General features: G+C 39.6%; 1 long non-coding RNA gene across 2 annotated transcripts in view; it reads left to right on the forward strand.

The window, feature by feature from the left end:
- Positions 1 to 8,799: 8,799 nt before the first annotated feature.
- LOC133576344 (uncharacterized) overlaps positions 8,800 to 23,559 on the forward strand; it is a 99,669-nt gene continuing 84,909 nt past the window's right edge. For both annotated transcript variants that reach the window (XR_009811621.2, XR_009811620.2), the window contains exons 1-2: positions 8,800 to 8,996; positions 9,088 to 9,189. This is a non-coding gene — a long non-coding RNA (uncharacterized lncRNA). The remainder of the gene's footprint in view (positions 8,997 to 9,087; positions 9,190 to 23,559) is intronic.

Here is a 23,559-nt window from a genome sequence, read left to right on the forward strand (position 1 = left end):
CCCCAGGGCCCTACTCGGACTTTATTAATGAATTTTCAGAGTTCGTTGCTGATCTAGTGACGCACGCAGACAATATAATCATAATGGGGGACTTTAATATCCATATGAATACCCCATCGGACCCTCAGTGCGTGGCGCTCCAGACTATAATTGATAGCTGTGGTCTTACACAAATAATAAATGAACCTACGCATCGCAACGGCAATACGATAGATCTAGTGCTGGTCAGGGGTGTCACCACCTCCAAAGTTATGGTACTCCCGTATACTAAAGTAATGTCCGATCATTACCTTATAAAATTCGAAGTTCTGACTCATTGTCAACAAACTAATAATAATAATAACTGCTATAGCAGCCGCAACATTAATACCGCCACAACGATGACTCTTGCTGACCTACTGCCTTCGGTAATGGCACCATTCCCAAATTATGTCGGCTCTATTGATAACCTCACTAACAACTTTGACAATGCCCTGCGCAAAACCATTGATAGTATAGCACCGCTAAAACAAAAAAGGGCCCCTAAAAGGCACACCCCATGGTTTACAGAGGAAACCAGAGCTCATAAATTATCATGTAGAAAGTTGGAACGCAAATGGCGCGCGACCAAGCTTGAGGTTTTCCATCAAGCATGGAGTGATAGTTTAATATCGTATAAACGCATGCTTACCTTAGCTAAAGCTAAATATTACTCAAATCTCATCCGCCTCAACAAAAACGACCCTAAATTTTTGTTTAGTACAGTAGCATCGCTAACCCAACAAGGGACTCCTCCCAATAGCTCCACCCACTCGGCAGATGACTTTATGAATTTCTTTAATAAGAAAATTGAACTCATTAGAAAGGAGATTAAAGACAACGCATCCCAGCTACAACTGGGTTCTATGAACACAGATACAACTGTATCTATGACGGATACTGCAATACAAAATAGTCTCTCTCTTTTTGATGAAATAACATTAGAGGAACTATTACAGCGTGTAAGTGGGATAAAACAAACAACATGTTTACTTGACCCACTTCCTGGGAAACTTATCAAGGAGCTTTTTGTATTATTAGGTCCATCAGTGCTAAATATTATAAACTTATCACTTTCCTCTGGCACTGTTCCCCTAGCATTCAAGAAAGCGGTTATTCATCCTCTGCTCAAAAGACCTAACCTTGATCCTGACCTCATGGTAAACTACCGACCGGTGTCCCACCTTCCCTTTATTTCGAAAATCCTCGAAAAAATTGTCGCACAGCAGCTAAATGAACACTTAGTGTCTAACAATCTCTGTGAACCTTTTCAATCCGGTTTCAGGGCAAATCACTCTACGGAGACAGCCCTCGCAAAAATGACTAATGATCTACTGCTAACGATGGATTCTGATGCGTCATCTATGTTGCTGCTTCTTGATCTTAGCGCTGCTTTCGATACCGTCGATCATAATATTTTATTAGAGCGTATCAAAACACGTATTGGTATGTCAGACTTAGCTTTGTCGTGGTTTAACTCTTATCTTACTGACAGGATGCAATGCGTCTCCCATAACAATGTGACCTCGGACTATGTTAAGGTAACGTGCGGAGTTCCTCAGGGTTCGGTTCTTGGCCCTGCACTCTTTAGTATTTACATGTTGCCGCTAGGCGACATCATACGCAAATACGGTGTTAGCTTTCATTGTTATGCTGATGACACCCAACTCTACATGCCCCTAAAGCTGACCAACACGCCGGATTGTAGTCAGCTGGAGGCGTGTCTTAATGAAATTAAACAATGGATGTCCGCTAACTTCTTGCAACTCAACGCCAAGAAAACGGAAATGCTGATTATCGGTCCTGCTAAACACCGACATTTATTTAATAATACCACCTTAACATTTGACAACCAAACAATTACACAAGGCGAATCAGTAAAGAATCTGGGTATTATCTTCGACCCAACTCTCTCGTTTGAATCACACATTAAGAGTGTTACTAAAACGGCCTTCTTTCATCTCCGTAATATCGCTAAAATTCGTTCTATTATATCCACTAGCGACGCTGAGATCATTATTCATGCGTTCGTTACGTCTCGTCTCGACTACTGTAACGTATTATTTTCGGGTCTCCCTATGTCTAGCATTAAAAATTACAGTTGGTACAAAATGCGGCTGCTAGACTTTTGACAAGAACAAGAAAGTTTGATCATATTACGCCTATACTGGCTCACCTGCACTGGCTTCCTGTGCACTTAAGATGTGACTTTAAGGTTTTACTACTTACGTATAAAATACTACACGGTCTAGCTCCGTCCTATCTTGTCGATTGCATTGTACCATATGTCCCGGCAAGAAATCTGCGTTCAAAGAACTCCGGCTTATTAGTGATTCCCAGAGCCCAAAAAAAGTCTGCGGGCTATAGAGCGTTTTCTATTCGGGCTCCAGTACTATGGAATGCCCTCCCGGTAACAATTAGAGATGCTACCTCAGTAGATGCATTTAAGTCCCATCTTAAAACTCATTTGTATACTCTAGCCTTTAAATAGCCCCCCTGTTAGACCAGTTGATCTGCCGTTTCTTTTCTTTTCTCCTCTGCTCCCCTTTTCCTTGAGGGGGGGGGGGCACAGGTCCGGTGGCCATGGATGAAGTGCTGGCTGTCCAGAGTCGGGACCCGGGGTGGACCGCTCGCCTGTGCATCGGCTGGGAACATCTCTGCGCTGCTGACCCGTCTCCACTCGGGATGGTGTCCTGCTGGCCCCACTATGGACTGGACTCTTACTATTATGTTGGATCCACTATGGACTGGACTCTCACAATATTATGTCAGACCCACTCGACATCCATTGCTTTCGGTCTCCCCTAGAGGGGGGGGGGTTACCCACATATGCGGTCCTCTCCAAGGTTTCTCATAGTCATTCACATCGACGTCCCACTGGGGTGAGTTTTTCCTTGCCCGTGTGTGGGCTTTGTGCCGAGGATGTCGTTGTGGCTTGTGCAGCCCTTTGAGACACTTGTGATTTAGGGCTATATAAATAAAGATTGATTGATTGATTGATAAAAAAAGTTGGAAAAAAATATATATATATATTTGAGGATGTGCTAAATGGTTTGCCAACCTTAGTAGACTTACAGCAATTTTATATACAACAAGTTATCTATAATTTCCCTTAAAAATCCTGCAGCACCACGTGGGAAAATGCATCTCTGTGTTTCGATTACAGTTGAGTGCAATGATTACTTTTTTTTTTTGTTTGTCCTGTCCAGCTTTTCAGGCACATCATATTGTTGATGTCGATGCCCATTGCAAATTTACTTTACAAAAGAGAAGTGTGGGATACTTCTCGTGTTGCCTTATTCATATTTGACTTTATTAAATTGATTTATATTATTCGGTGCAGCCGAATGGAGGAGGGGATGGAAAGAGAAAAAAAAAAGGAAGACGGAGGGGACAAGAGATGGATAAGAGAGAGAGAGATGACAACAACAACAACAATAGAGCAACATCAGCAAATAGGATATGTACAAATATGATGGTACAAGTGATAGCAAAGAAGCAGTTAGTGAAATGAATAATACAGAAATGACAATTTGTAGTTTATTGTGTGAATATATTAACACTAAACCAATATTTATATAAAATACACAATGGACATTACACTTTAGTTATGTTTATATTACCAGTCTTATACAACTAAATGAAGGAAGAAGTGTAAATAAATAAAACCGAGGAAGGAAAATAATCCAAAAGAAGGAACGTCAATCCTCAGCAAAAACTGGAGCTTCTTTCTCTTCATGCTTTTAACTATCTGCACACGTTGAATTTATTGACAGTGCAGTGTGAAAGCCGATGTGTTTACTTCGCGATTTAGTAAACGCAGTCTCAAAGAAATAGGACCCGCGGAGAAACTTGTTGACGAAACGTCCACTCGGGCCCCAGAGCCCTCGGGCTCTTGAAACTGTGGCCCTCTTCATTATGTAGTTGAATAGCCCTGTAATAGATGCTTGTAATTGGATAATAATCATCCTGCTCCTTTACCATCTGCCCCCCCTCACTTCTGACTTCTGAGTGACTGTAACCTATCATTTGGAAGTCACTTTCCCAAAGCTCTCAACAGGTGCAGGAGTCTCGTTCAGCATTACGGAACATGTTTGATTACAATAATCGCTTCAAAAGGTTATGCAATAAATATCAGGTTAAGGCAGGGGTGTCAAAACTTTTTCCACTGAGGGCCGAACACTGAAGAATCAAAAATGCGAGGCCATTTTGATATTTTTTACCTTCAAAACCAACACAATATATATTTTTCAAAAAAAAAAAAAAAAAGAAACAGCCTGAATGTCAGCTTTGTGTTATTAGCGTCAACATTTAATCTTTTAATAACAATAATAATAACAATTTCAATAAAAAAAAAATAAAAAAAAAATGTGTAGTGTTTATTCCACATTTTTGTTATTTTTCAAAAATTTAATAGCATTCCTAAAATATGCCACAGGCCATAAGAAAATTAGCTGCAGGCTGCACTCTGGACACCCCCGTTTTTATTTATTTATTTATTTATTATTATCCCCCCCCCTCTTGTAAAATATTTATTTTATTCATTTGCTAGGGAAATCACAATACAGGTACTAAGAAATCTACACTTTTCCCCCTCCCTCCCAAAAAACAAACAAACAAAAAAAAAGAATAAATAAAAATAAAAATAAAAACAATAAAATAATCCTTCAATCAAATGAACTGACTAAAAGAAAAGAAAAAAGTAAAACAAGAAAATCAAAAATATACAGAAAAGTGTCATAAAAAAAAAAGAAAAGAAAAAAAAAGAATTTAAGTAAGTAGAAAGGTTCATTGTCAACAGTGAGTGTCATATTTATCCTATAGTGTCTTTAATTTAGCTATGTAACTAATCATACAGTCCCAAGTCAAGTCAAATTGGTGTACCCAGAACGATTTGACTTGACCTGGGACACCCTCGTTTTAAGGGTACCATCATTTTTGTCCAGGACTGTGATCCCCCCCCCATAAAGTTATCTTGAACCACAACGTCTGAATTCTCTTTCAGTTTTAGCTAATTTTTCTGTATTGTTACTTTTCAACAATCTCTAAGGTGATTCTTCTGAGTTTTTCCCTTACAAAGTGCGGCCCGAGGGCCATTTGCGGCCCACAGTTCGAATTTTTGTTGACCCGCAGTATGTTATCAAAAAAAAAACCACAACAGTACGAACGTATGACGAAAAAGAGCAAAACCAACGTAATGTAATGAGAAAAAGCTGAAATGTTGGTACAAATAACAATAAATAAGTTGTCCCGATACCAATATCCATCCATTTTCTACCGCTTGTCCCATTTGGGGTCGCGGGGGGTGCTGGAACCTATCTCAGCTGCATTCGGGTGGAAGGCGGGGTACACCCTGGACAAGTCGCCACCTCATCGCAGGGACAACACAGATAGACAGACAACATTCACACCCACATTCACACACTAGGGCCAATTTAGTGTTGCCAATCAACCTATCCCCAGGTGCATGTCTTTGGAGGTGGGAGGAAGCCGGAGTACCCGGAGGGAACCCACACAGTCACAGAGAGAACATGCGCAGCATCGAACCCAGGACCTTCGTATTGTGAGGCAGATGCACTAACCCCTCCCGCACCGTGCTGCCCTCCGATACCAATATTTGGTGTGTAAATGTTGTGTAATTTCTATATGTGTAAACATTTGTAGTTTATTGTGTGAATATATTAACACTAAACCTTCTATTTCATGTATTTAAAATACCAATATTTATATAAAATACACAATGGACATTACACTTTTGTTATGTTTATTTTATGTTTACATTACCAGTCTTACACAACTAAATGAAGGAAGAAGTCTAAATAAATAAAACCGAGGAAGGAAAATAATTCAAAGAAGGAACATCAATCCTCAGCAAAAACTGGAGCTTCTTTTTCTTCATGCTTTTAACTATCTGCACACGCTGAATTTATTGAGAGTGCAGTGTGAAAGCCGATGTGTTTACTTCGCGATTAAGTAAATGCAGTCTCAAAGAAATATGACCCCCCGGAGAAACTTGCTGACGAAACGTCCACATTTCGATCTCCGGTACCGGTACCAAAATTATTTCGATACTTTTCAGTACTTTTCTAAATAAAGGGGACCACAAAAAATTGCATTATTGTTTTTTATTTTAACAAAACATCTAAGGTTACATTAAAGTAATTATTGCAAGTTTGTCCTTAAATAAAATAGTGAACATACTAGACAACTTGTCTTTTATTAGTAAGTAAGTAAACAAAGGCTCCTAATTAGTCTGCTGACATATGCAGTAACATATTGTGTCATTTATCATTCTATTATTTTGTCAACTTTATTAAGGACAAGTGGTAGAAAATGAATGATTAATCTACTTGTTCATTTACTGTTAATATCTGCTTACGTTCTCTTTTAACATGTTCTATCTACACTTCTGTTAAAATGTAATAATTTATTCTTCTGTTGTTTGGGTACTTTACATTAGTTTTGGATGATACCACACATTTGGGTATCAATCCGATACCAAGTTGTTACAGGATCATACATTAGTCATATTGTCATGATCATGTTTTTGTTATGTTCTGTTAGTTTTAGACTCCATTAGTTCCTGTTTTTGTGCACCCTTGTTTGTTTTAGTTACCATGGCGACTTATTAGTTTCACCTGCCTCTGGGGTTTGGGACACGCACCTGTTTCCAATCAAGAGACACCTTTGCCAGTCAGTCATCCTGGCGTCATTATTGGTTTCATGCCACAGTTTCATGTTGGGCTATGTGTCATGACTTGGTCCTGGGTGTTTGCTTTTCCGGAATGCAACGGAAAGTTGGCTCGGGCGAGACGGGAATGTATATACATGATTTATTTAAACACTATAACTACAAAAAAAAAGTACAAACGAAAAGCGCGCACAGTGGCGGAGAAACGACTTGGCTATGAAAACAAATTCTTGCACAAAGGCAGAAACTATGAACAACAAAAAACACTAACTGTGGCTTAATAAACAAAAACTTACTTGGCATGGAACCGGCATGAAAAAAGTGCAGCAAGGGTCTTCAAGGTGTGTGGAGAGTGTGCAGAAGCATAAATGCGGGATGTCGTCAGAAAGACAAACTGAAAACAATTAACTTAAATACTACAGACATGATTAACGAAAACAGGTGCGTGACTCAAAACGTGAAACAGGTGCGTGACGTGACAGGTGAAAACTAATGGGTTGCTATGGTGACAAACAAGAGTGCACAATGAGTCCAAACGTGAAACAGGTGAAACTAATGGGTAACCATGGAAACAAGACAAGGGAGTGAAAAGCCAGAAACTAAAGAGTCCATAACTAAACTAAACAAAACATGACTAAAACAAAACATGATTACACAGACATGACACTATGCCATAGTTATGTTAGTTGTTTCATGCCACAGTATGTCTTGTTTGTTCTATGTCCATAGTTCATGCTAAGTGTTAGCGTCTACGTTTCCTGCGTTACGTTTTTTTTTGTTCCTTAGCCTCTCGTGCGAACGGCAATGCGTTCCTTTTGTTTTAGTTCCTGTCTTTTCTGATGTGTAGGATTAATTGATTATTAGATATGTTCCTACCTTCAAGTCCTGTTTGGAATAGTCTGTTTGCATCCTTGCAGTAAGCTGTGAAAACCCCGTTATGACACACATTCAAAGTCCTCATCTGTCCAGGGACATATTTCCTGAGTTTATAACCATAATATACATTTAAAAAACAAAACGAAAGAAGATGTTGTGATGCCAAAAAATGTTGACGTAATCATAGTAGTATCAACTAGATACACTCCTGTACTTGGTATCATTACAGTGGATGTTATGTGTAGATCCGCCCGCGGACCTGCACTTTTCAGAGGCGGTATAGTATCGAATATGATTAATTAGTATCGTAGTACTATACCAGGGGTCGGCAACCCGCGGCTCTAGTCTTTAGCGCCGCCCTAGTGGCTCTCTGGAGCTTTTTCAAAAATGTATGAAAAATGGAAAAAGTTGAGGGGAAAAAAATATATTTTTTGTTTTAATATGGTTTCTGTAGGAGGACAAACATGACACAAACCTCCCTAATTGTTATAAAGCACACTGTTTATATTAAACATGCTTCACTGATTCGAGTATTTGGCGAGCGCCGTTTTGTCCTACTAATTTTGGCAGTCCTTGAACTCACCTTAGTTTGTTTACATGTATATCTTTCTGCGACTTTCTAGGACGTGTTTTATGCCACTTCTTTTTCTGTCTCATGTTCTGTCTCATGGGGCGGCATGGCGTAGTGGGTAGAGCAACCGTGCCAGAAACCTGAGGGTTGCAGGTTCGCTCCCCGCCTCTTACCATCCAAAAATCGCTGCCGTTGTGTCCTTGGGCGGGACACTTCACCCTTTGCCCCCGGTGCCACTCACACCGGTGAATTGAATGATAGGTGGTGGTCGGAGGGGCCGTTGGCGCAAATTGCAGCCACGCTTCCGTCAGTCTACCCCAGGGCAGCTGTGGCTATGAAAGTAGCTTACCACCACCAGGTGTGAATGAATGATGGGTTCTACATGTAAAGCGACTTTGGGTACTTAGAAAAGCGCTATATAAATCCCAGTTATTATTATTATTATTATTATTATTATTATTATGTTGTACACCAAACTTTTAACGTTGTGTGTAACAGAGGTAATTTATGATCTCAATTGCTTACTGTCTTACTACTCCTCTTAATTTAATGTCATTTTATTTTAATATCATCTTATCTAATTTATTACATTTACACATTATGTAATGTGATTCTTTATTTTGCAAATTTTATTATTCTAAGTTTAGTACTGTAATTTCCTATATTTTTTTATGGTCACTGAACGTCACATGTCCCAGCAGACTTCCTGGCAGTAGCCCGTATGTGTCGTCAGTCTGCTCTCTTCCATGTGACGGTTGGTTGCCCGTGTATTAGCTTGATAGCTTTCAGCTAACTTATTAGCAGGCTAGCTGTGTTGCTGTAGGCATAAAGGAGACACATGTATGTTAAGTTTTGTTTTGTTTTATTTCTGTGCAGGTTTAGAGTGTATAGAGAAGGCTGATTGGAGATTCACTATGATTGTTTTCACCAGAATAAACCATGTTTGAACTGGAAGAAAAACTGGGTGTCGTCTTTTGGGGAAAACACAACGCAAAGGAGTACTACATCGCTACATGTGCATGAATCCACAAAGGTGAGTTTTGTTGATGTTATTGACTTGTGTGGAGTGCTAATCATACATATTTGGTCACTGCATGACTGCAAGCTAATCGATGTTAACATGCTATTTAGGCTAGCTATATGTACATATTGCATCATTATGCCTCATTTGTAGCTATATTTGAGCTCATTTAGTTTCCTTTAAGTCATATTAATTCAATTTATATCTCATGACACATTATCTGTATGTAATATGGCTTTTAATTTTTTGCGGCTCCAGACAGATTTGTTTTTGTATTTTTGGTCCAATAAGGCTCTTTCAACATTTTGGGTTGCCGACCCCTGTACTATACTAATACCGGTATACCGTACAACCCTAGTTGTTATTATATTCATTTATTTAAATAATTTATTTATTGTTGATATATTTATCCCTGTATATGTTTAAGTGGCATTTCAGCTACGCGAAGGCCTTTCCTCAGCAATCACAGGTGCACTTTCTAATTTGGAAATTGCAACTTCTGCTCCGGATACGCTTTGCATTTTGCGTAAAGGTCACCCAATTTGTCAATTTCTAAGCGGAGATAGGCTTGCCTTTCCATTCAAGCTCACTGCCGTAGTGGTATTAAAGTCCTCTCTCTTCAAAAACTCCCTGGCAAGGGGAAAGTGTTGAATATGAAAATAAGATATTCAGTCACAACAGGTTTGATATCTTTGGCCGCGTAAATTCTCAATATATTACTCCGAAGCTGAGGACACGGTTTATCTGGAGGATGAGAGGGAGAAAAGTTTAGCACGAAGCCATCAGAGCTGCTGGCCTCTGCACAAGTCTACGTACTTCTTGTCCTCCGAGGGTTTTTACCCGGGGAGAACTGTGGCAATTTCTATTCTGATTGGAAGCAAAGTGGACCGAAGGGCTAAATGAACTAAAACTGTTTGATCTCCCCGACAGCTGATTTACATTTACAGAGGAGAGAGCCATAATCTGCACATTTTTAAACACCCTAAAAAAGAAGAAGCCAGCAACGACTGAGGTTTTGTCATCTGTCATCCCCACCAGAGGCTCGCTATCTTATCCCTGTGACCGTAACACAGCTTCAAGTGAGACTGCACTATTTCAAAAAGGCATTTTTACGGAACTCAATGTACTGTGCTTACTTAAAAAAACACAAACATCTATGTCATTTTAATCAATAGAAGGACTAGTAAGAATGCTAAGGACCACAGTGTAAAAGTATCATTTATCCTGAATTCCATCCATCCATCCATCCATCCATCTTCTTCCGCTTATCCGAGGTCGGGTCGCAGGGGCAGCAGCCTAAGCAGGGAAGCCCAGACTTCCCTCTCCCCAGCCACTTCGTCCAGCTCCTCCCGGGGGATCCCGAGGCGTTCCCAGGCCAGCCGGGAGACATAGTCTTCCCAATGTGTCCTGGGTCTTCCTCGTGGCCTCCTACCGGTCGGACGTGCCCTAAACACCTCCCTAGGGAGGCGCTCGGGTGGCATCCTGACCAGATGCCCGAACCACCTCATCTGGCTCCTCTCGATGTGGAGGAGCAGCGGCTTTACTTTGAGCTCCCCCCGGATGACAGAGCTTCTCACCCTATCTCTAAGGGAGAGCCCCGCCACCCGGCGGAGGAAACTCATTTCGGCCGCTTGTACCCGTGATCTTGTCCTTTCGGTCATAACCCAAAGCTCATTACCATAGGTGAGGATGGGAACTTAGATCGACCGGTAAATTGAGAGCTTTGCCTTCCGGCTCAGCTCCTTCTTCACCACAACGGATCGATACAGCGTCCGCATTACTGAAGACGCCGCACCGATCCGCCTGTCGATCTCACGATCCACTCTTCCGTCACTCGTGAACAAGACTCCGAGGTACTTGAACTCCTCCACTTGAGGCAAGATCTCCTCCCCAACCCAGAGATGGCACTCCACCCTTTTCCGGGCGAGAACCATGGACTCGGACTTGGAGGTGCTGATTCTCATCCCAGTCGCTTCACACTCAGCTGCGAACCGATCCAGTGAATCCTGAATTCATCCTTTGTTATTTAATAAGGCAGTGACGTGCGGTGAGGTTAACGGCTGGTGAGGCACTGACTTCATCACAGTCAGATTTACAAACATATGAACCCTAAAGAGTATCTTATTCACCATTTGATTGGCAGCAGTTAACGGGTTATGTTTAAAAGCTCATACCAGCATTCTTCCCTGCTTGGCACTCAGCATCAAGGGTTGGAATTGGGGGTTAAATCACCAACAATTATTCCCGGGCGCGGCGCCGCTGCTGCCCACTGCTCCCCTCACCTCCCAGGGTGTGAGCAAGGGGATGGGTCAAATGCAGAGGACACATTTCACCACACCTAGTGTGTGTGTGACAATCATTGGTACTTTAACTTAACTTTAACTTTACACATACAAACTGAAGCACACAAAAAAGCATATTTAATAAAAAAAAACGTTCTTATGGTCTTACCGTTATGTAATATATTGGGTTGGAGGCAATAACCAGGCGAGGTGATGAAGTACATCTCTTTACTGTAGACTTCAGAACAGACTCAACACACTTGACGTCAGGTGCGGAACACCACGTAAATCGTTGGCCAACCAAAAAGTAACCACAGTACGCTATAGCCAACATTAACCAGGAGATGGCAACAGACAAACATAGTACACTCTATTACATTCCTCCCCTTTTAGAAATTTAGAAGTTACTCAAAAGAAATGAACAACCCAACCAAAAAATGCAGCAGCTCAATAAGAAGCCAAAAAGTGCAAAAACAATAATGTTCGTGTTGGAGGAGTTGTGAATGAATGAAATATGACATCCGTGCTGCAGTCTGCAGGTGTACCTAATGTTGTGGCCCTGCAGTCATTCACAACTCCTCCAACACGAACATTATTGTTTTTGCACTTTTTGGCTTCTTATTAAATAACTGTTTTAAATAGATTCAATCTTGCACGTGAAAAGTTTAAGTGTGGGCTTTAGTTGATATAACACTTTCGTCAGGGGGTGCATTCTACGGCGAGGGTGCTTATCTGCCACCAGGAGGCGGGATTACTGCGAGCCTCACACAGTGCGTCTTCGCAGCAGTTTTATGATCGCTCAGCACAAGAAATACGTTACACACATACAGTTGTTGACAAAATACACTGTACATTATATACCTCAGCTAACTAAACTATGGAAATGTATAATATAGTTCATATAGCAATACAGTCTCACTGCACAGCAGACCAGCAGTTAGCCGAGTCATTGCGCAATCCATGTTGCGGCACTGAGTGACGTGCCTCAACTGGCTGCTGTTCACCGCACCGTCTCTTCTCAGTATTTGAACGGCAAATGTGAAAATTCAGCGATTTTGAATAAAAATAATCTAAAACTGGTGAAGTTAAATGGAAAATAACTTTATAGTATAATCACTGGATACATATAACAATTTAATAATTGTTTTTTCTTTTTACATTTTTTTTCTTTCCATGTCAAAAGTTGACATACACTTGTAAAGAACATAATGCCATGGCTGTCTTGAGTTTCCAATCATTTCTGCAACTCTTATTTTTTTGTGATAGAGTGATTGGAGCTCATACTTGTTGGTCACAAAAAACATTCATGAAGTTTGGTTCTTTTATGAATTTATTATGGGTCTACTGAAAATGTGAGCAAATGTGCTGGGTCAAAAGTATACATACAGCAATGTTAATATTTGCTTACATGTCCCTTGGCAAGTTTCACTGCAATAAGGCAGCCATCCTTCTTCTGGCAAGCTTCTGGTTGAATTTTTGACCACTCTTCTTGACAAAATCGGTACAGTTCAGCTACATTTGTTGGTTTACTGACATGGACTTGTTTCTTCAGCATTGTCCACGTGTTTAAGTCAGGACTTTGGGAAGGCCATTCTAAAACCTTAATTCTAGCCTGATTTAGCCATTATTTACCGCTTTTGACGTGTGTTTGGGGTCATTGTCCTGTTGGAACACCCAAGACCCAACCTCCTGGCTGATGAATTTAGGTTGTCCTGAAGAATTTCTAGGTAATCCTTCTTTTTCATTGTCCCATTTACTCTCTGTAAAGCACCAGTTCCATTGGCAGCAAAACAGGCCCAGAGCATAATACCACCACCACCATGCTTGACGGTAGGAATGGTGTTCCTGGGATTAAAGACCTCATGTTTTCGCCTCCAAACAGATTGCGGGGTATTGTGGCCAAACAGCTCAATTTTTGTTTACAATTATTGGAAATTCAAGATAGCCATGACATTATGTTCTTTACAAGTGTATGTCAACTTTTGACCATGACTGTACATATTGATGTAGAAATTAGTTGAACTAGTCCAAAACTTAGGAAAAGAAACATTTATATTTATTTAAAAAAACAACAACGAATAAAAAAAAAAAAAGATAATAATAATAAACAAAAACAAATATTTTTCTCCCACTCTTCCTGTAGGCTATTAGTCTTCAAAAAGGAAATTGTACACCAAACATAAGTATCCTACATGTTTTTCTAAAGAAAATATCCACTTCTTAAAGTACTTATTAAAGTAACATAAAAATCTGGAATGGGAAAATGATATAAATCCAGACATAATCTTTTTCTCTCAGATTATCTCAGTTACTGTGTTTTACAATACAATACAATACAAGCCGCCATGGGGCCAAAGAAAGTTGCAAGTGCTAGTAATTGCATTAAGAAGGTGAGAAACACTATTGAATTCCAAATAGAACTCGTAGCAAAGTACGAACGTAGCTTTCACGTGGCTTTTGCCTCCCTTCTGTATTCACTAGGGATGGGTATCGTTTACATTTTAACGCATACTAGTAATGCCAAATCTGTACTTTAAAAATGGTGCCCAAACCTGTACTTAAAAAAACAAGCACATTTTTAAAACCAAAAAACAACAACAATGGCTTTTATTTTCATGAAATGTTGTGACATTCAAGTTTAACGGACCAGTAACTTAAATACTTCAGTGATATACTGTATTTTACGGACTAAAGAGCGCACCGGGATAATAGCCACACCCACTTAATTTTAGAAGAAGAAAAATGTTTTACATACATACAGAGTGTAAATTTACATTTACACTCTGATTCGGCAACGGGGCCAACAAGTGCTAAACACCTCTAGGAACTCCTTCAAGACTGTTGGAAAACCATTTCAGGGTGACTACCTCTTGAAGCTCATCGAGAGAATGCCAAGAGTGTGCAAAGCAGTAATCAGAAAAATGGGTGGCTATTTTGAAGAAACTAGAATATAAAACATGTTTTTAGTTATTTCACCTTATTTTGTTAAGTACACAACTCCACATGTGTTCATTCATAGTTTTGATGCCTTCAGTGACAATCTACAATGTAAATAGTCATGAAAATAAAGAAAACACATTGAATGAGAAAGTGTGTCCAAACTTTTGGCCTGTGCTGTAAGTTAAATAAGTTAAATATTCTAGTTTCTTCAAAATAGCCATCCTTTGCTCTGATTAGGCAACAAGTGCTAAACACCTCGAGGAACTCCTTCAAAACTGTTGGAAAACCATTTCAGGGTGACTACCTCTTGAAGCTCATTGAGAGAATGCCAAAAGTGTGCAAAGCAGTAATCAGAAAAATGGATGGCTATTTTGAAGAAACTAGAATATAAAACATGTTTTTAGTTATTTCACCTTTTTTTGTTAAGTACATAACTTTACATGTGTTCATTCATAGTTTTGAGGCCTTCAGTGACAATCTACAATGTAAATAGTCATGAAAATAAATAAAACACATTGAATGAGGAGCAGGTGTGTCCAAACTTTTGGCCTGTGCTGTAAGTTAAATAAGTTAAATATTCTAGTTTCTTCAAAATAGCCACCCTTTGCTCTGATTAGGCAACGGGGCCAACAAGTGCTAAACACCTCTCGGAACTCCTTCAAGACTGTTGGAAAACCATTAACAGGGTGACTACCTCTTGAAACTCATTGAGAGAATGCCAAGAGTGTGCAAAGCAGTAAACAGAAAAAAGGGTGGCTATTTTGAAGAAACTAGAATCTAAAACATGTTTTCAGTTATTTCACCTTTTTGAGTTAAGTACAAAACTTTACATGTGTTCATTCATAGTTTTGAGGCCTTCAGTGACAATCTACAATGTAAATAGTCATGAAAATAAATAAAACACATTGAATGAGGAGCAGGTGTGTCCAAACTTTTGGCCTGTACTGTAAGTTAAATACGCTAAATATTCTAGTTTCTTCAAAATAGCCACCCTTTGCTCTGATTAGGCAACGGGGCCAACAAGTGCTAAACACCTCTCGGAACTCCTTCAAGACTGTTGGAAAACCATTTCAGGTGACTACCTCTTGAAGCTCATCGAGAGAATGCCAAGAGTGTGCAAGCAGTAATCAGAAAAATGGATGGCTATTTTGAAGAAACTAGAATATAAAACATGTTTTTAGTTATTTCACCTTATTTTGTTAAGTACATAACTCCACATGTGTTCATTCATAGTTTTGATGCCTTCAGTGACAATCTAATATGTAAATAGTCATGAAAATAAAGAAAGCAAATTGAATGAGAACATGTGTCCAAACTTTTGGCCTGTACTGTAAGTTAAATAAGTTAAATATTCTAGTTTCTTCAAAATAGCCACCCTTTGCTCTGATTAGGCAACAAGTGCTAAACACCTCGAGGAACTCCTTCAAAACTGTTGGTAAACCATTTCAGGGTGACTACCTCTTGAAGTTCATTGAAAGAATGCCATGAGTGTACAAAAAAAGGGTGGCTATGTTGAAGAAACTAAAATATAAAACATGTTTTCAACTATTTCACCTTTTTTCAAACTTCACCGTTCCATTTTCTTTATTCTTTCAGCAACTTTCAAAGACAGGGAGTAAACAAACAATCACTAAATGCTGAGACATCGAGGAGTTGTCGGATTGGACACACTCTGCGTCTCCCTACCCCTTTCCAGAAATGTTGAATTGTGCATGTGTAAACACTTCTTTGTTCAGCGTGTTCCCAATGAATAAACCATTGCACATTTGGGAGGATGGCGGCGCTTTTAATGAAGCGCTCACGTGAGGGTCTGGCGCCAAATAACATGCTTTAATCCCATGAAATTCCTTCCGCACACTTGACATTACAAGCCTCGGCATTATAAACCGCCCAAACTCTCTTTGGACTCGACATCAAACGCTTTCCGGTTTTTGCTGAATTTTTGCAGGAACTTCTTAAAGTCGTCGACATCCCCCGCGTGCGTACCTCAGGAGAGCTACCAAAAAACATGCATGTGTAAAAAAAAAACAAAAAAAACATTTAGAATCCCTCTTGTTGTCCTCCGCATAAATAAGAGGGAGAAAGTAATTGCCTTGTTATTTTGTCGAGTTGCTTTCGTCCTCTGTCTGCACGAAACACAAAGTTGGCGGTCTGCTCCTCGCCCCCCCCCGTAAATCCCGTCTGTCTCGCGAACGTGACCCTCGAAGGAAGTAAATTCCATAAAACCTCCGTTCTGTTCAGCTATCGTTCGCCGCCATCTGCCACGCGTGACACGGCGTGACATTCTGATGATGCGCGCAGCTGTAGGGGGAATCTGTCGGCAGGTTGCTGGCTACGTAAAAATGACAAACTGTCAGACGTTAATGGGATGTACTGACAGGATGTGTACAGATGGTAGGTGGCACGGATAACAGGACTGGTTAGGAAAGTTGGTTTAAATGTTGTTTAGTGGGATTCCCGACTAAAAATAGACGATAAGCCGTTTTTTCCTACACTTTGATTCCTGCGGCTTAAAAGACGGCGCAACGGATTTATGGATTTTTCTTTGCTGACGGACATAATAAAAAAACCCAAGCAAAAACACCGTGATTTGCTCACTGCAGGTGTTTCTGTGTCCTCCCGTTTAGTGCTTTCAACAATCGGTGCCGTTCAGCCGCCCACAGCGTTTCTACTCGCATGGATTCTTCATTAGTAACTCCAGGCAACATTTGTAAGTTTGACAGTATGACTAAAACTGTTTTTAAACTTATAAACCGTCCCATGTGTGATGTCTGTAGGAGTGTTTTCATGCATATGAGTATGTGCTATCGTGATGTAATGACGCTAGTTTACGTTGTTAGTATTATCAACGTACAACAAATTTTTTTGGGATGATTTCTGTTTCAAAAATTCCTTAGTAAACTCACCAGAACGTTACCGTGGAGTTATTGAATCTGTTTAGCTGATTGGAGGGCTTGCTTCCGCAGCTAGTGGGTCCATGACGATGACTTCTGTTTTGTTTGATCGGCTGTTTTACTGCCGTGTTACAGGCATCGTTTGACAACAATTAAGGTATGTAAATAAACAATTACATTATCTTATTGCGTAAATAACTCATATCGCAACGTATATATCTGCGGCTTATATTCCGGTGCAGTTAATATATTTAAAAATATTTTTTCCTCCTAAAATTTAGTGGGTGCGGCTTGTATCCCGGTGTGCTCTATCGTCCGGAAAATACGGTAAGTTCAAATTCACGGCGTATGCACGTACAATTTCAGAGGAAATAATCTGTTTGCACAAATTCAAGCACATTTCTTTGTTACATCGCAGTTGTATATACGTACATCTATATATATATATATATATATATATATATATATATATATATATATATATATATATATATAAATATATACACACACACACACACACACTATATGTATACATATACTGTATATATACATACATATATTTCCATATATACAGTATATTTATATATACATATATACAGTATATATACAGTATATATATATATATATATATATATATATATATATATATATATATATATCTCTCTATCTATCTATCTATCTATCTATCTATCTATCTATCTATCTATCTATCTATCTATCTATCTATATATATATATAAATAAATATATATATATATATATATATATATATATATATATATATATATATATATATATATATATATATATATATATATATATATATGGTCGGCTTTCAGCCGCCAGCCAATTTGTTTACAACCCAATACGGCCCCCAAGTCAAAATGTTTGGACACCCCTGTCATAAAGAATAGAAAAGACTTTGACTCCTGTTGGATTACTCAATTTATCAATAGAACTGGACTACTGCTTATTGCGGTAGCAGCCACGTACGTGACACCTTCCTCGGTCCCCGGTGCAGCAACCACCCGCTGCTGCTGGCCACCTAAAAGCTCATAGCTCATATGAGTTAATTCCACCATTTTTCATTAATTTTTATTTCCAGCTAGCGAGCTTTTGGAATAAAGTACAGTTTATCTCTGTACGGTCGCTTTTTTTTCTCTTTTTTTTTTCCAATTTTGCACGATCCATTTTAATCTAGTCTGTTGCTCGCTTTCACATTGCAAAACAAAGCCTTTATCCAACAAGTACGTCTACCCAAAAATCACGTGGCCTTTCGAGCACTATCGGATAAAACATGTCATCGTCTCAAAAGCAGCTGTAATTGTGTCATATACTTCTAATTACCCCCACTTAAAATGAACCAATCTTTTAAAAATACTTCCTGAAAATAAATAAATACATAACTAAAACAACTCTTTTAACCCACTATGTACAGCCGTGGTCAAAAGTTGACATACACTTGTAAAGAACATAATGTCATGGCTGTCTTCAGTTTCCAACAATTTCTGCAACTCTTATTTTTTTGTGATAGAGTGATTGGAGCACATACTTGTTTGTCACAAAAAACATTGTGGAAGTCGTTCCCTACCCGTTCCACGGATACCACGTCACAGGAGCCAGGCGTGCCGTTTTAACGGAGTTTTTAATATATATGCCATGCCAAGACAGACTCTCCCACCTCCCTCCTCCGCTGGCCGCTCACTGTTAAAGACAACAGATGATTAGATCACCACATACCACCTGTGAAATTGAATCACCTGCCAGCTGTGTCTCGCCGTCCCGCACATGCCCCGCCCCTAGCCGATGGTGCTCCGCCCTCAACACCATTGACAGAGGCGGTGACCTTTGCTCCTGCAAGCGCGCTGATCACACTCTCCCTCCACAACATTCATGAAGTTTGGTTCTTTTATGAATTTATTATGGGTCTACTGAACATGTGACCAAATGTGCTGGGTCAAAAGTATACATACAGCAATGTTAATATTTGCTTACATGTCCCTTGGCAAGTTTCACTGCAATAAGGCGCTTTTGGTAGCCATCCACAAGCTTCTGCTTAAATTTTTGACCACTCCTCTTGATAAAATTGGTGCAGTTCAGTTAAATTTGTTGGTTTTCTGACATGGACTTGTTTCTTCAGCATTGTCCACACGTTTAATTCAGGACTTTGGGAAGGCCATTCTAAAACCTTAATTCTAGCCTGATTTAGCCATTCCTTTACCACTTTTGACGTGTGTTTGGGGTCATTGTCCTGTTGGAACACCCAACTGCGCCCAAGACCCAACCTCCGGGCTGATGATTTTAGGTTGTCCTGAAGAATTTGGAGGTAATCCTCCTTTTTCATTGTCCCATTTACTCTCTGTAAAGCACCAGTTCCATTGACCGCAAAACAGGCCCAGAGCATAATACTACCACCACCATGCTTGACGGCAGGCGTGGTGTTCCTGGGATTAAAGGCCTTACATACCCAGCAATATGTTTGGAGGAGAAAAGGTGAGGCATTTAATCCCAGGAACACCATTCCAACCGTTAAGCATGGTGGTGGTAGTATTATGCTCTGGGCCTGTTTTGCTGCCAATGGAACTGGTGCTTTACAGAGCGTAAATGGGACAATGAAAAGGAGGATTACCTCCAAATTCTTCAGGACAACCTAAAATCATCAGCTTGGAGGTTGGGTCTTGGGCGCAGTTGGGTGTTCCAACAGGATGTCAAAAGTGGTATTTGAATGGATAAATCAGGCTAGAATCAAGGTTATAGAATGACCTTCCCAAAGTCCTGACTTAAACGTGTGGACAATGCTGAAGAAACAAGTCCATGTCAGAAAACCAACACATTTAGCTGAACTGCACCAATTTTGTCAAGAGGAGTGGTCAACAATTCAACCAGAATCTTGTGGATGGCTACCAAAAGCGCCTTATTGCGATGAAACTTGCCAAGGGACATGTAAGCAAATATTAACATTGCTGTTTGTATACTTTTGACCCAGCAGATTTGGTCACATTTTCAGTAGAACCATAATAAATTCATAAAAGAACCAAACTTTATGAATGTTTTTTTTGTGACCAACAAGTATGTGCTCCAATTGTCATGACTTGGTCCTGGGTGTTTGCTTTTCCGGAATGCAACGGAAAGTTGGCTCGGGCGAGACGGGAATGTAAATACATGATTTATTTAATATATCAAAATAAAGTACAAACGAAAAGCGCGCACAGTGGCGGAGAAACAACTTGGCTATGAAAACAAATACTTGCACAAAGGCAGAAACTATGAACAAAAAAAAAAACACTAACTGTGGCATTAATAAACAAAACTTACTTGGCATGGACAAAAGGAGCAGTGTGAACGATGGACATGAAAAAAGTGTCAGAAATGTGCAGAGCATAAATGTGGGATGTCACCAGAAAGACAAACTGAAAACAATGAACTTAAATACTACAGACATGATTAACTCAAAACGTGAAACAGGTGCGTGACGTGACAGGTGAAAACTAATGGGTTGCTATGGTGACAAACAAGAGTGCACAATGAGTCCAAACGTGGAACAGGTGAAACTAATGGGTAATCGTGGAAACAAGACAAGGGAGTGAAAAGCCAGAAACTAAAGAGTCCAATAACTAAACAAAACATGACTAAAATAAAACATGATTACACAGACATGACACCAATCACTCCATCACAAAAAACTAAAAGTTGTAGAAATTATTGGAAACTCAATAACATTGTGTTCTTTACGTAGACTTTTGACCACGACTGTATGTGTGTTTACTTTGAAATGGGAAACGCAGCAAGGTTCCTGTATTACAAATATAAGTATCGTATTTTTCGGAGTATAAGTCGCTCCGGAGTATAAGTCGCACCGACCAAAAATGCACAATAAAGAAGGGAAAAAACATATATAAGTCGCACTGGAGTATAAGTCACATTTTTTGGGAAAATGTATTTGATAAAACCCAACACCAAGAATAGACATTTGAAAGGCAATTTAAAATAAATAAAGAATAGTGAACAGGCTGAATAAGTGTACGTTATATGAGGCATAAATAACCAACTGAGAACGTGCCTGGTATGTCAACGTAACATATTATGGAAAGAGTCATTCAAATAACTCAGTGACGTGCGGTGAGGTTCATGACTGGTGAGGCACTGACTTCATCACAGTCAGATTTACAAACATATGAACCCTATAGAGTATCTTATTCACCATTTGATTGGCAGCAGTTAACGGGTTATGTTTAAAAGCTCATACCAGCATTCTTCCCTGCTTGGCACTCAGCATCAAGGGTTAGAATTGGGGGTTAAATCACCAAAAATAATTCCCGGGCGCGGCGCCGCTGCTGCCCACTGCTCCCCTCACCTCCCAGGGGGTGAACAAGGGGATGGGTCAAATGCAGATGACACATTTCATTACACCTAGTGTGTGTGTGACAATCATTGGTACTTTAACTTAACTTTAACTTTACACATACAAACTGTAGCACACAAAAAAGCACATTTAATAAAAAAAACTTTATTTTGGTCTTACCTTTACTTAGAAATTAAGTCCATGCGCTGCAACTAAAGCCCTCACTTAAACTTTCCACGTGCAAGATTGAATCTATTTAAAAAAGTGTAACCGAGGGTTTATAAATGTCGCCTATACTGTATGAAACTACAAAATAACAAACACGGAGGCTCCAGTTTACACGAGGACCACTTTATTTACCTTCTTTCAAAAACCTCCGCAACGTGACATCACTTCCGCTCTTAGCGCCTTCAAAATAAGAGCTCAAGGCATATACTGTATAACAGCGCATAACAGGAACTTAACATCACAAAGAGGAAAGCCCATGAAAATAGGTTACAAAAGTTATTTAATAAGAAGCCAAAAAGTGCAAAAACAATAATGTTCGTGTTGGAGGAGTTGTGAATTAGATACACTTGCAGTCTGCATGTGTACCTAATGTTGTGGCCCTGCAGTCATTCACAACTCCTCCAACACAAACATTATTGTTTTTGCACTTTTTGGCTTCTTATGAAATAATTTTTTTAAATAGATTCAATCTTGCACGTGGAAAGTTTAAGTGTGGGCTTTAGTTGATATAACAATTCTACGGCGGGGGTGCAGGAGGCGGGGCTACTGGAGCCTCTGCCAGTGCGTCTTTTTCAGCCGTTTTATGATCGCTCAGCACAAGAAATACGTTACACGCATACAGTTGTTGACAAAATACACTGTACATTATATACCTCAGCTAACTAAACTATGGAAATGTATAATATAATTCATATAGCAATACAGTCTCACTGCACAGCATGCCAGCAGTTAGCCGAGTCCGGAATCCATGTTGAGGCACTGAGTGACGTGCCTCAACTGGCTGCTGTTCACCGCACCGTCTCTTCTCAGTATTTGGACGGCAAATGTGAAAATTCAGCGATTTTGAATAAAAATAATCTAAAACTGGTGAAGTTAAATGGAAAATAACTTTATAGTATAATCACTGGATACATATAACAATTTACTTTTTTTTTTTTTTTTTTTACTTTTTTTTTCTTTCCATGATGGCAGCTGAGGCCCCGCCTCACCTGCCTCTAGTGACTGCACGTCACTGCTCCTGAGTATAAGTCGAAAAAAACTGCGACTTATACTCCGAAAAATACGGTACATTAAAATTTGAATGCTGGTAGTTCAACTTGAAATCTTAGCATATCAGATAGTTTATGGTAAAATAAATGAGACATATTATTTTTTCCCGCAATAGGACATTGTTGTAATGAGGACCAAATACTATTTTTGCATCTTTGCTAATTCTATGTGCTTTCAGTATAGGCTGCATGAGTTGTAAAGGCACAAATGAAATAATGCACATCCTGGTAAGTCAATAACCTGTAAACCACAGATGGATGCTGAGCTGTTGTGGCCATAAAACAAAGAGTCAAGGAGTATTGACACAGCCTTTTATAGCGCTCTGCTAACTCTCCGCTGGCCAGACATAGACACTGTTCTTTTTTTCCCACTTTTTTTTCTTTTTCACATTCATAAGGTGTTTTTTTTTTGTGTGTGCACTGCGCCTCGGAGGACATCGGTAGCCCTTGCAAAGTAACGTGGGGGAAAATATTGGACGGTAAAAATTGTCTACCTCTTGAAAGATGAGGATGGGAGGGTGTTTACTGACAGCGTGTCCCCAATTGCCTCATCCATCAAGGTGGACCAGGTTTGATATCAAAGTACATAATCATAGTTTGATGTGATACACTCGCCATTCAGTATCCTTCCCCTTTTGTAGAAGGGAA

Source organism: Nerophis lumbriciformis, linkage group LG03 (assembly GCF_033978685.3).
Source record: "Nerophis lumbriciformis linkage group LG03, RoL_Nlum_v2.1, whole genome shotgun sequence".
NCBI classification, from domain to species: domain Eukaryota; kingdom Metazoa; phylum Chordata; class Actinopteri; order Syngnathiformes; family Syngnathidae; genus Nerophis; species Nerophis lumbriciformis.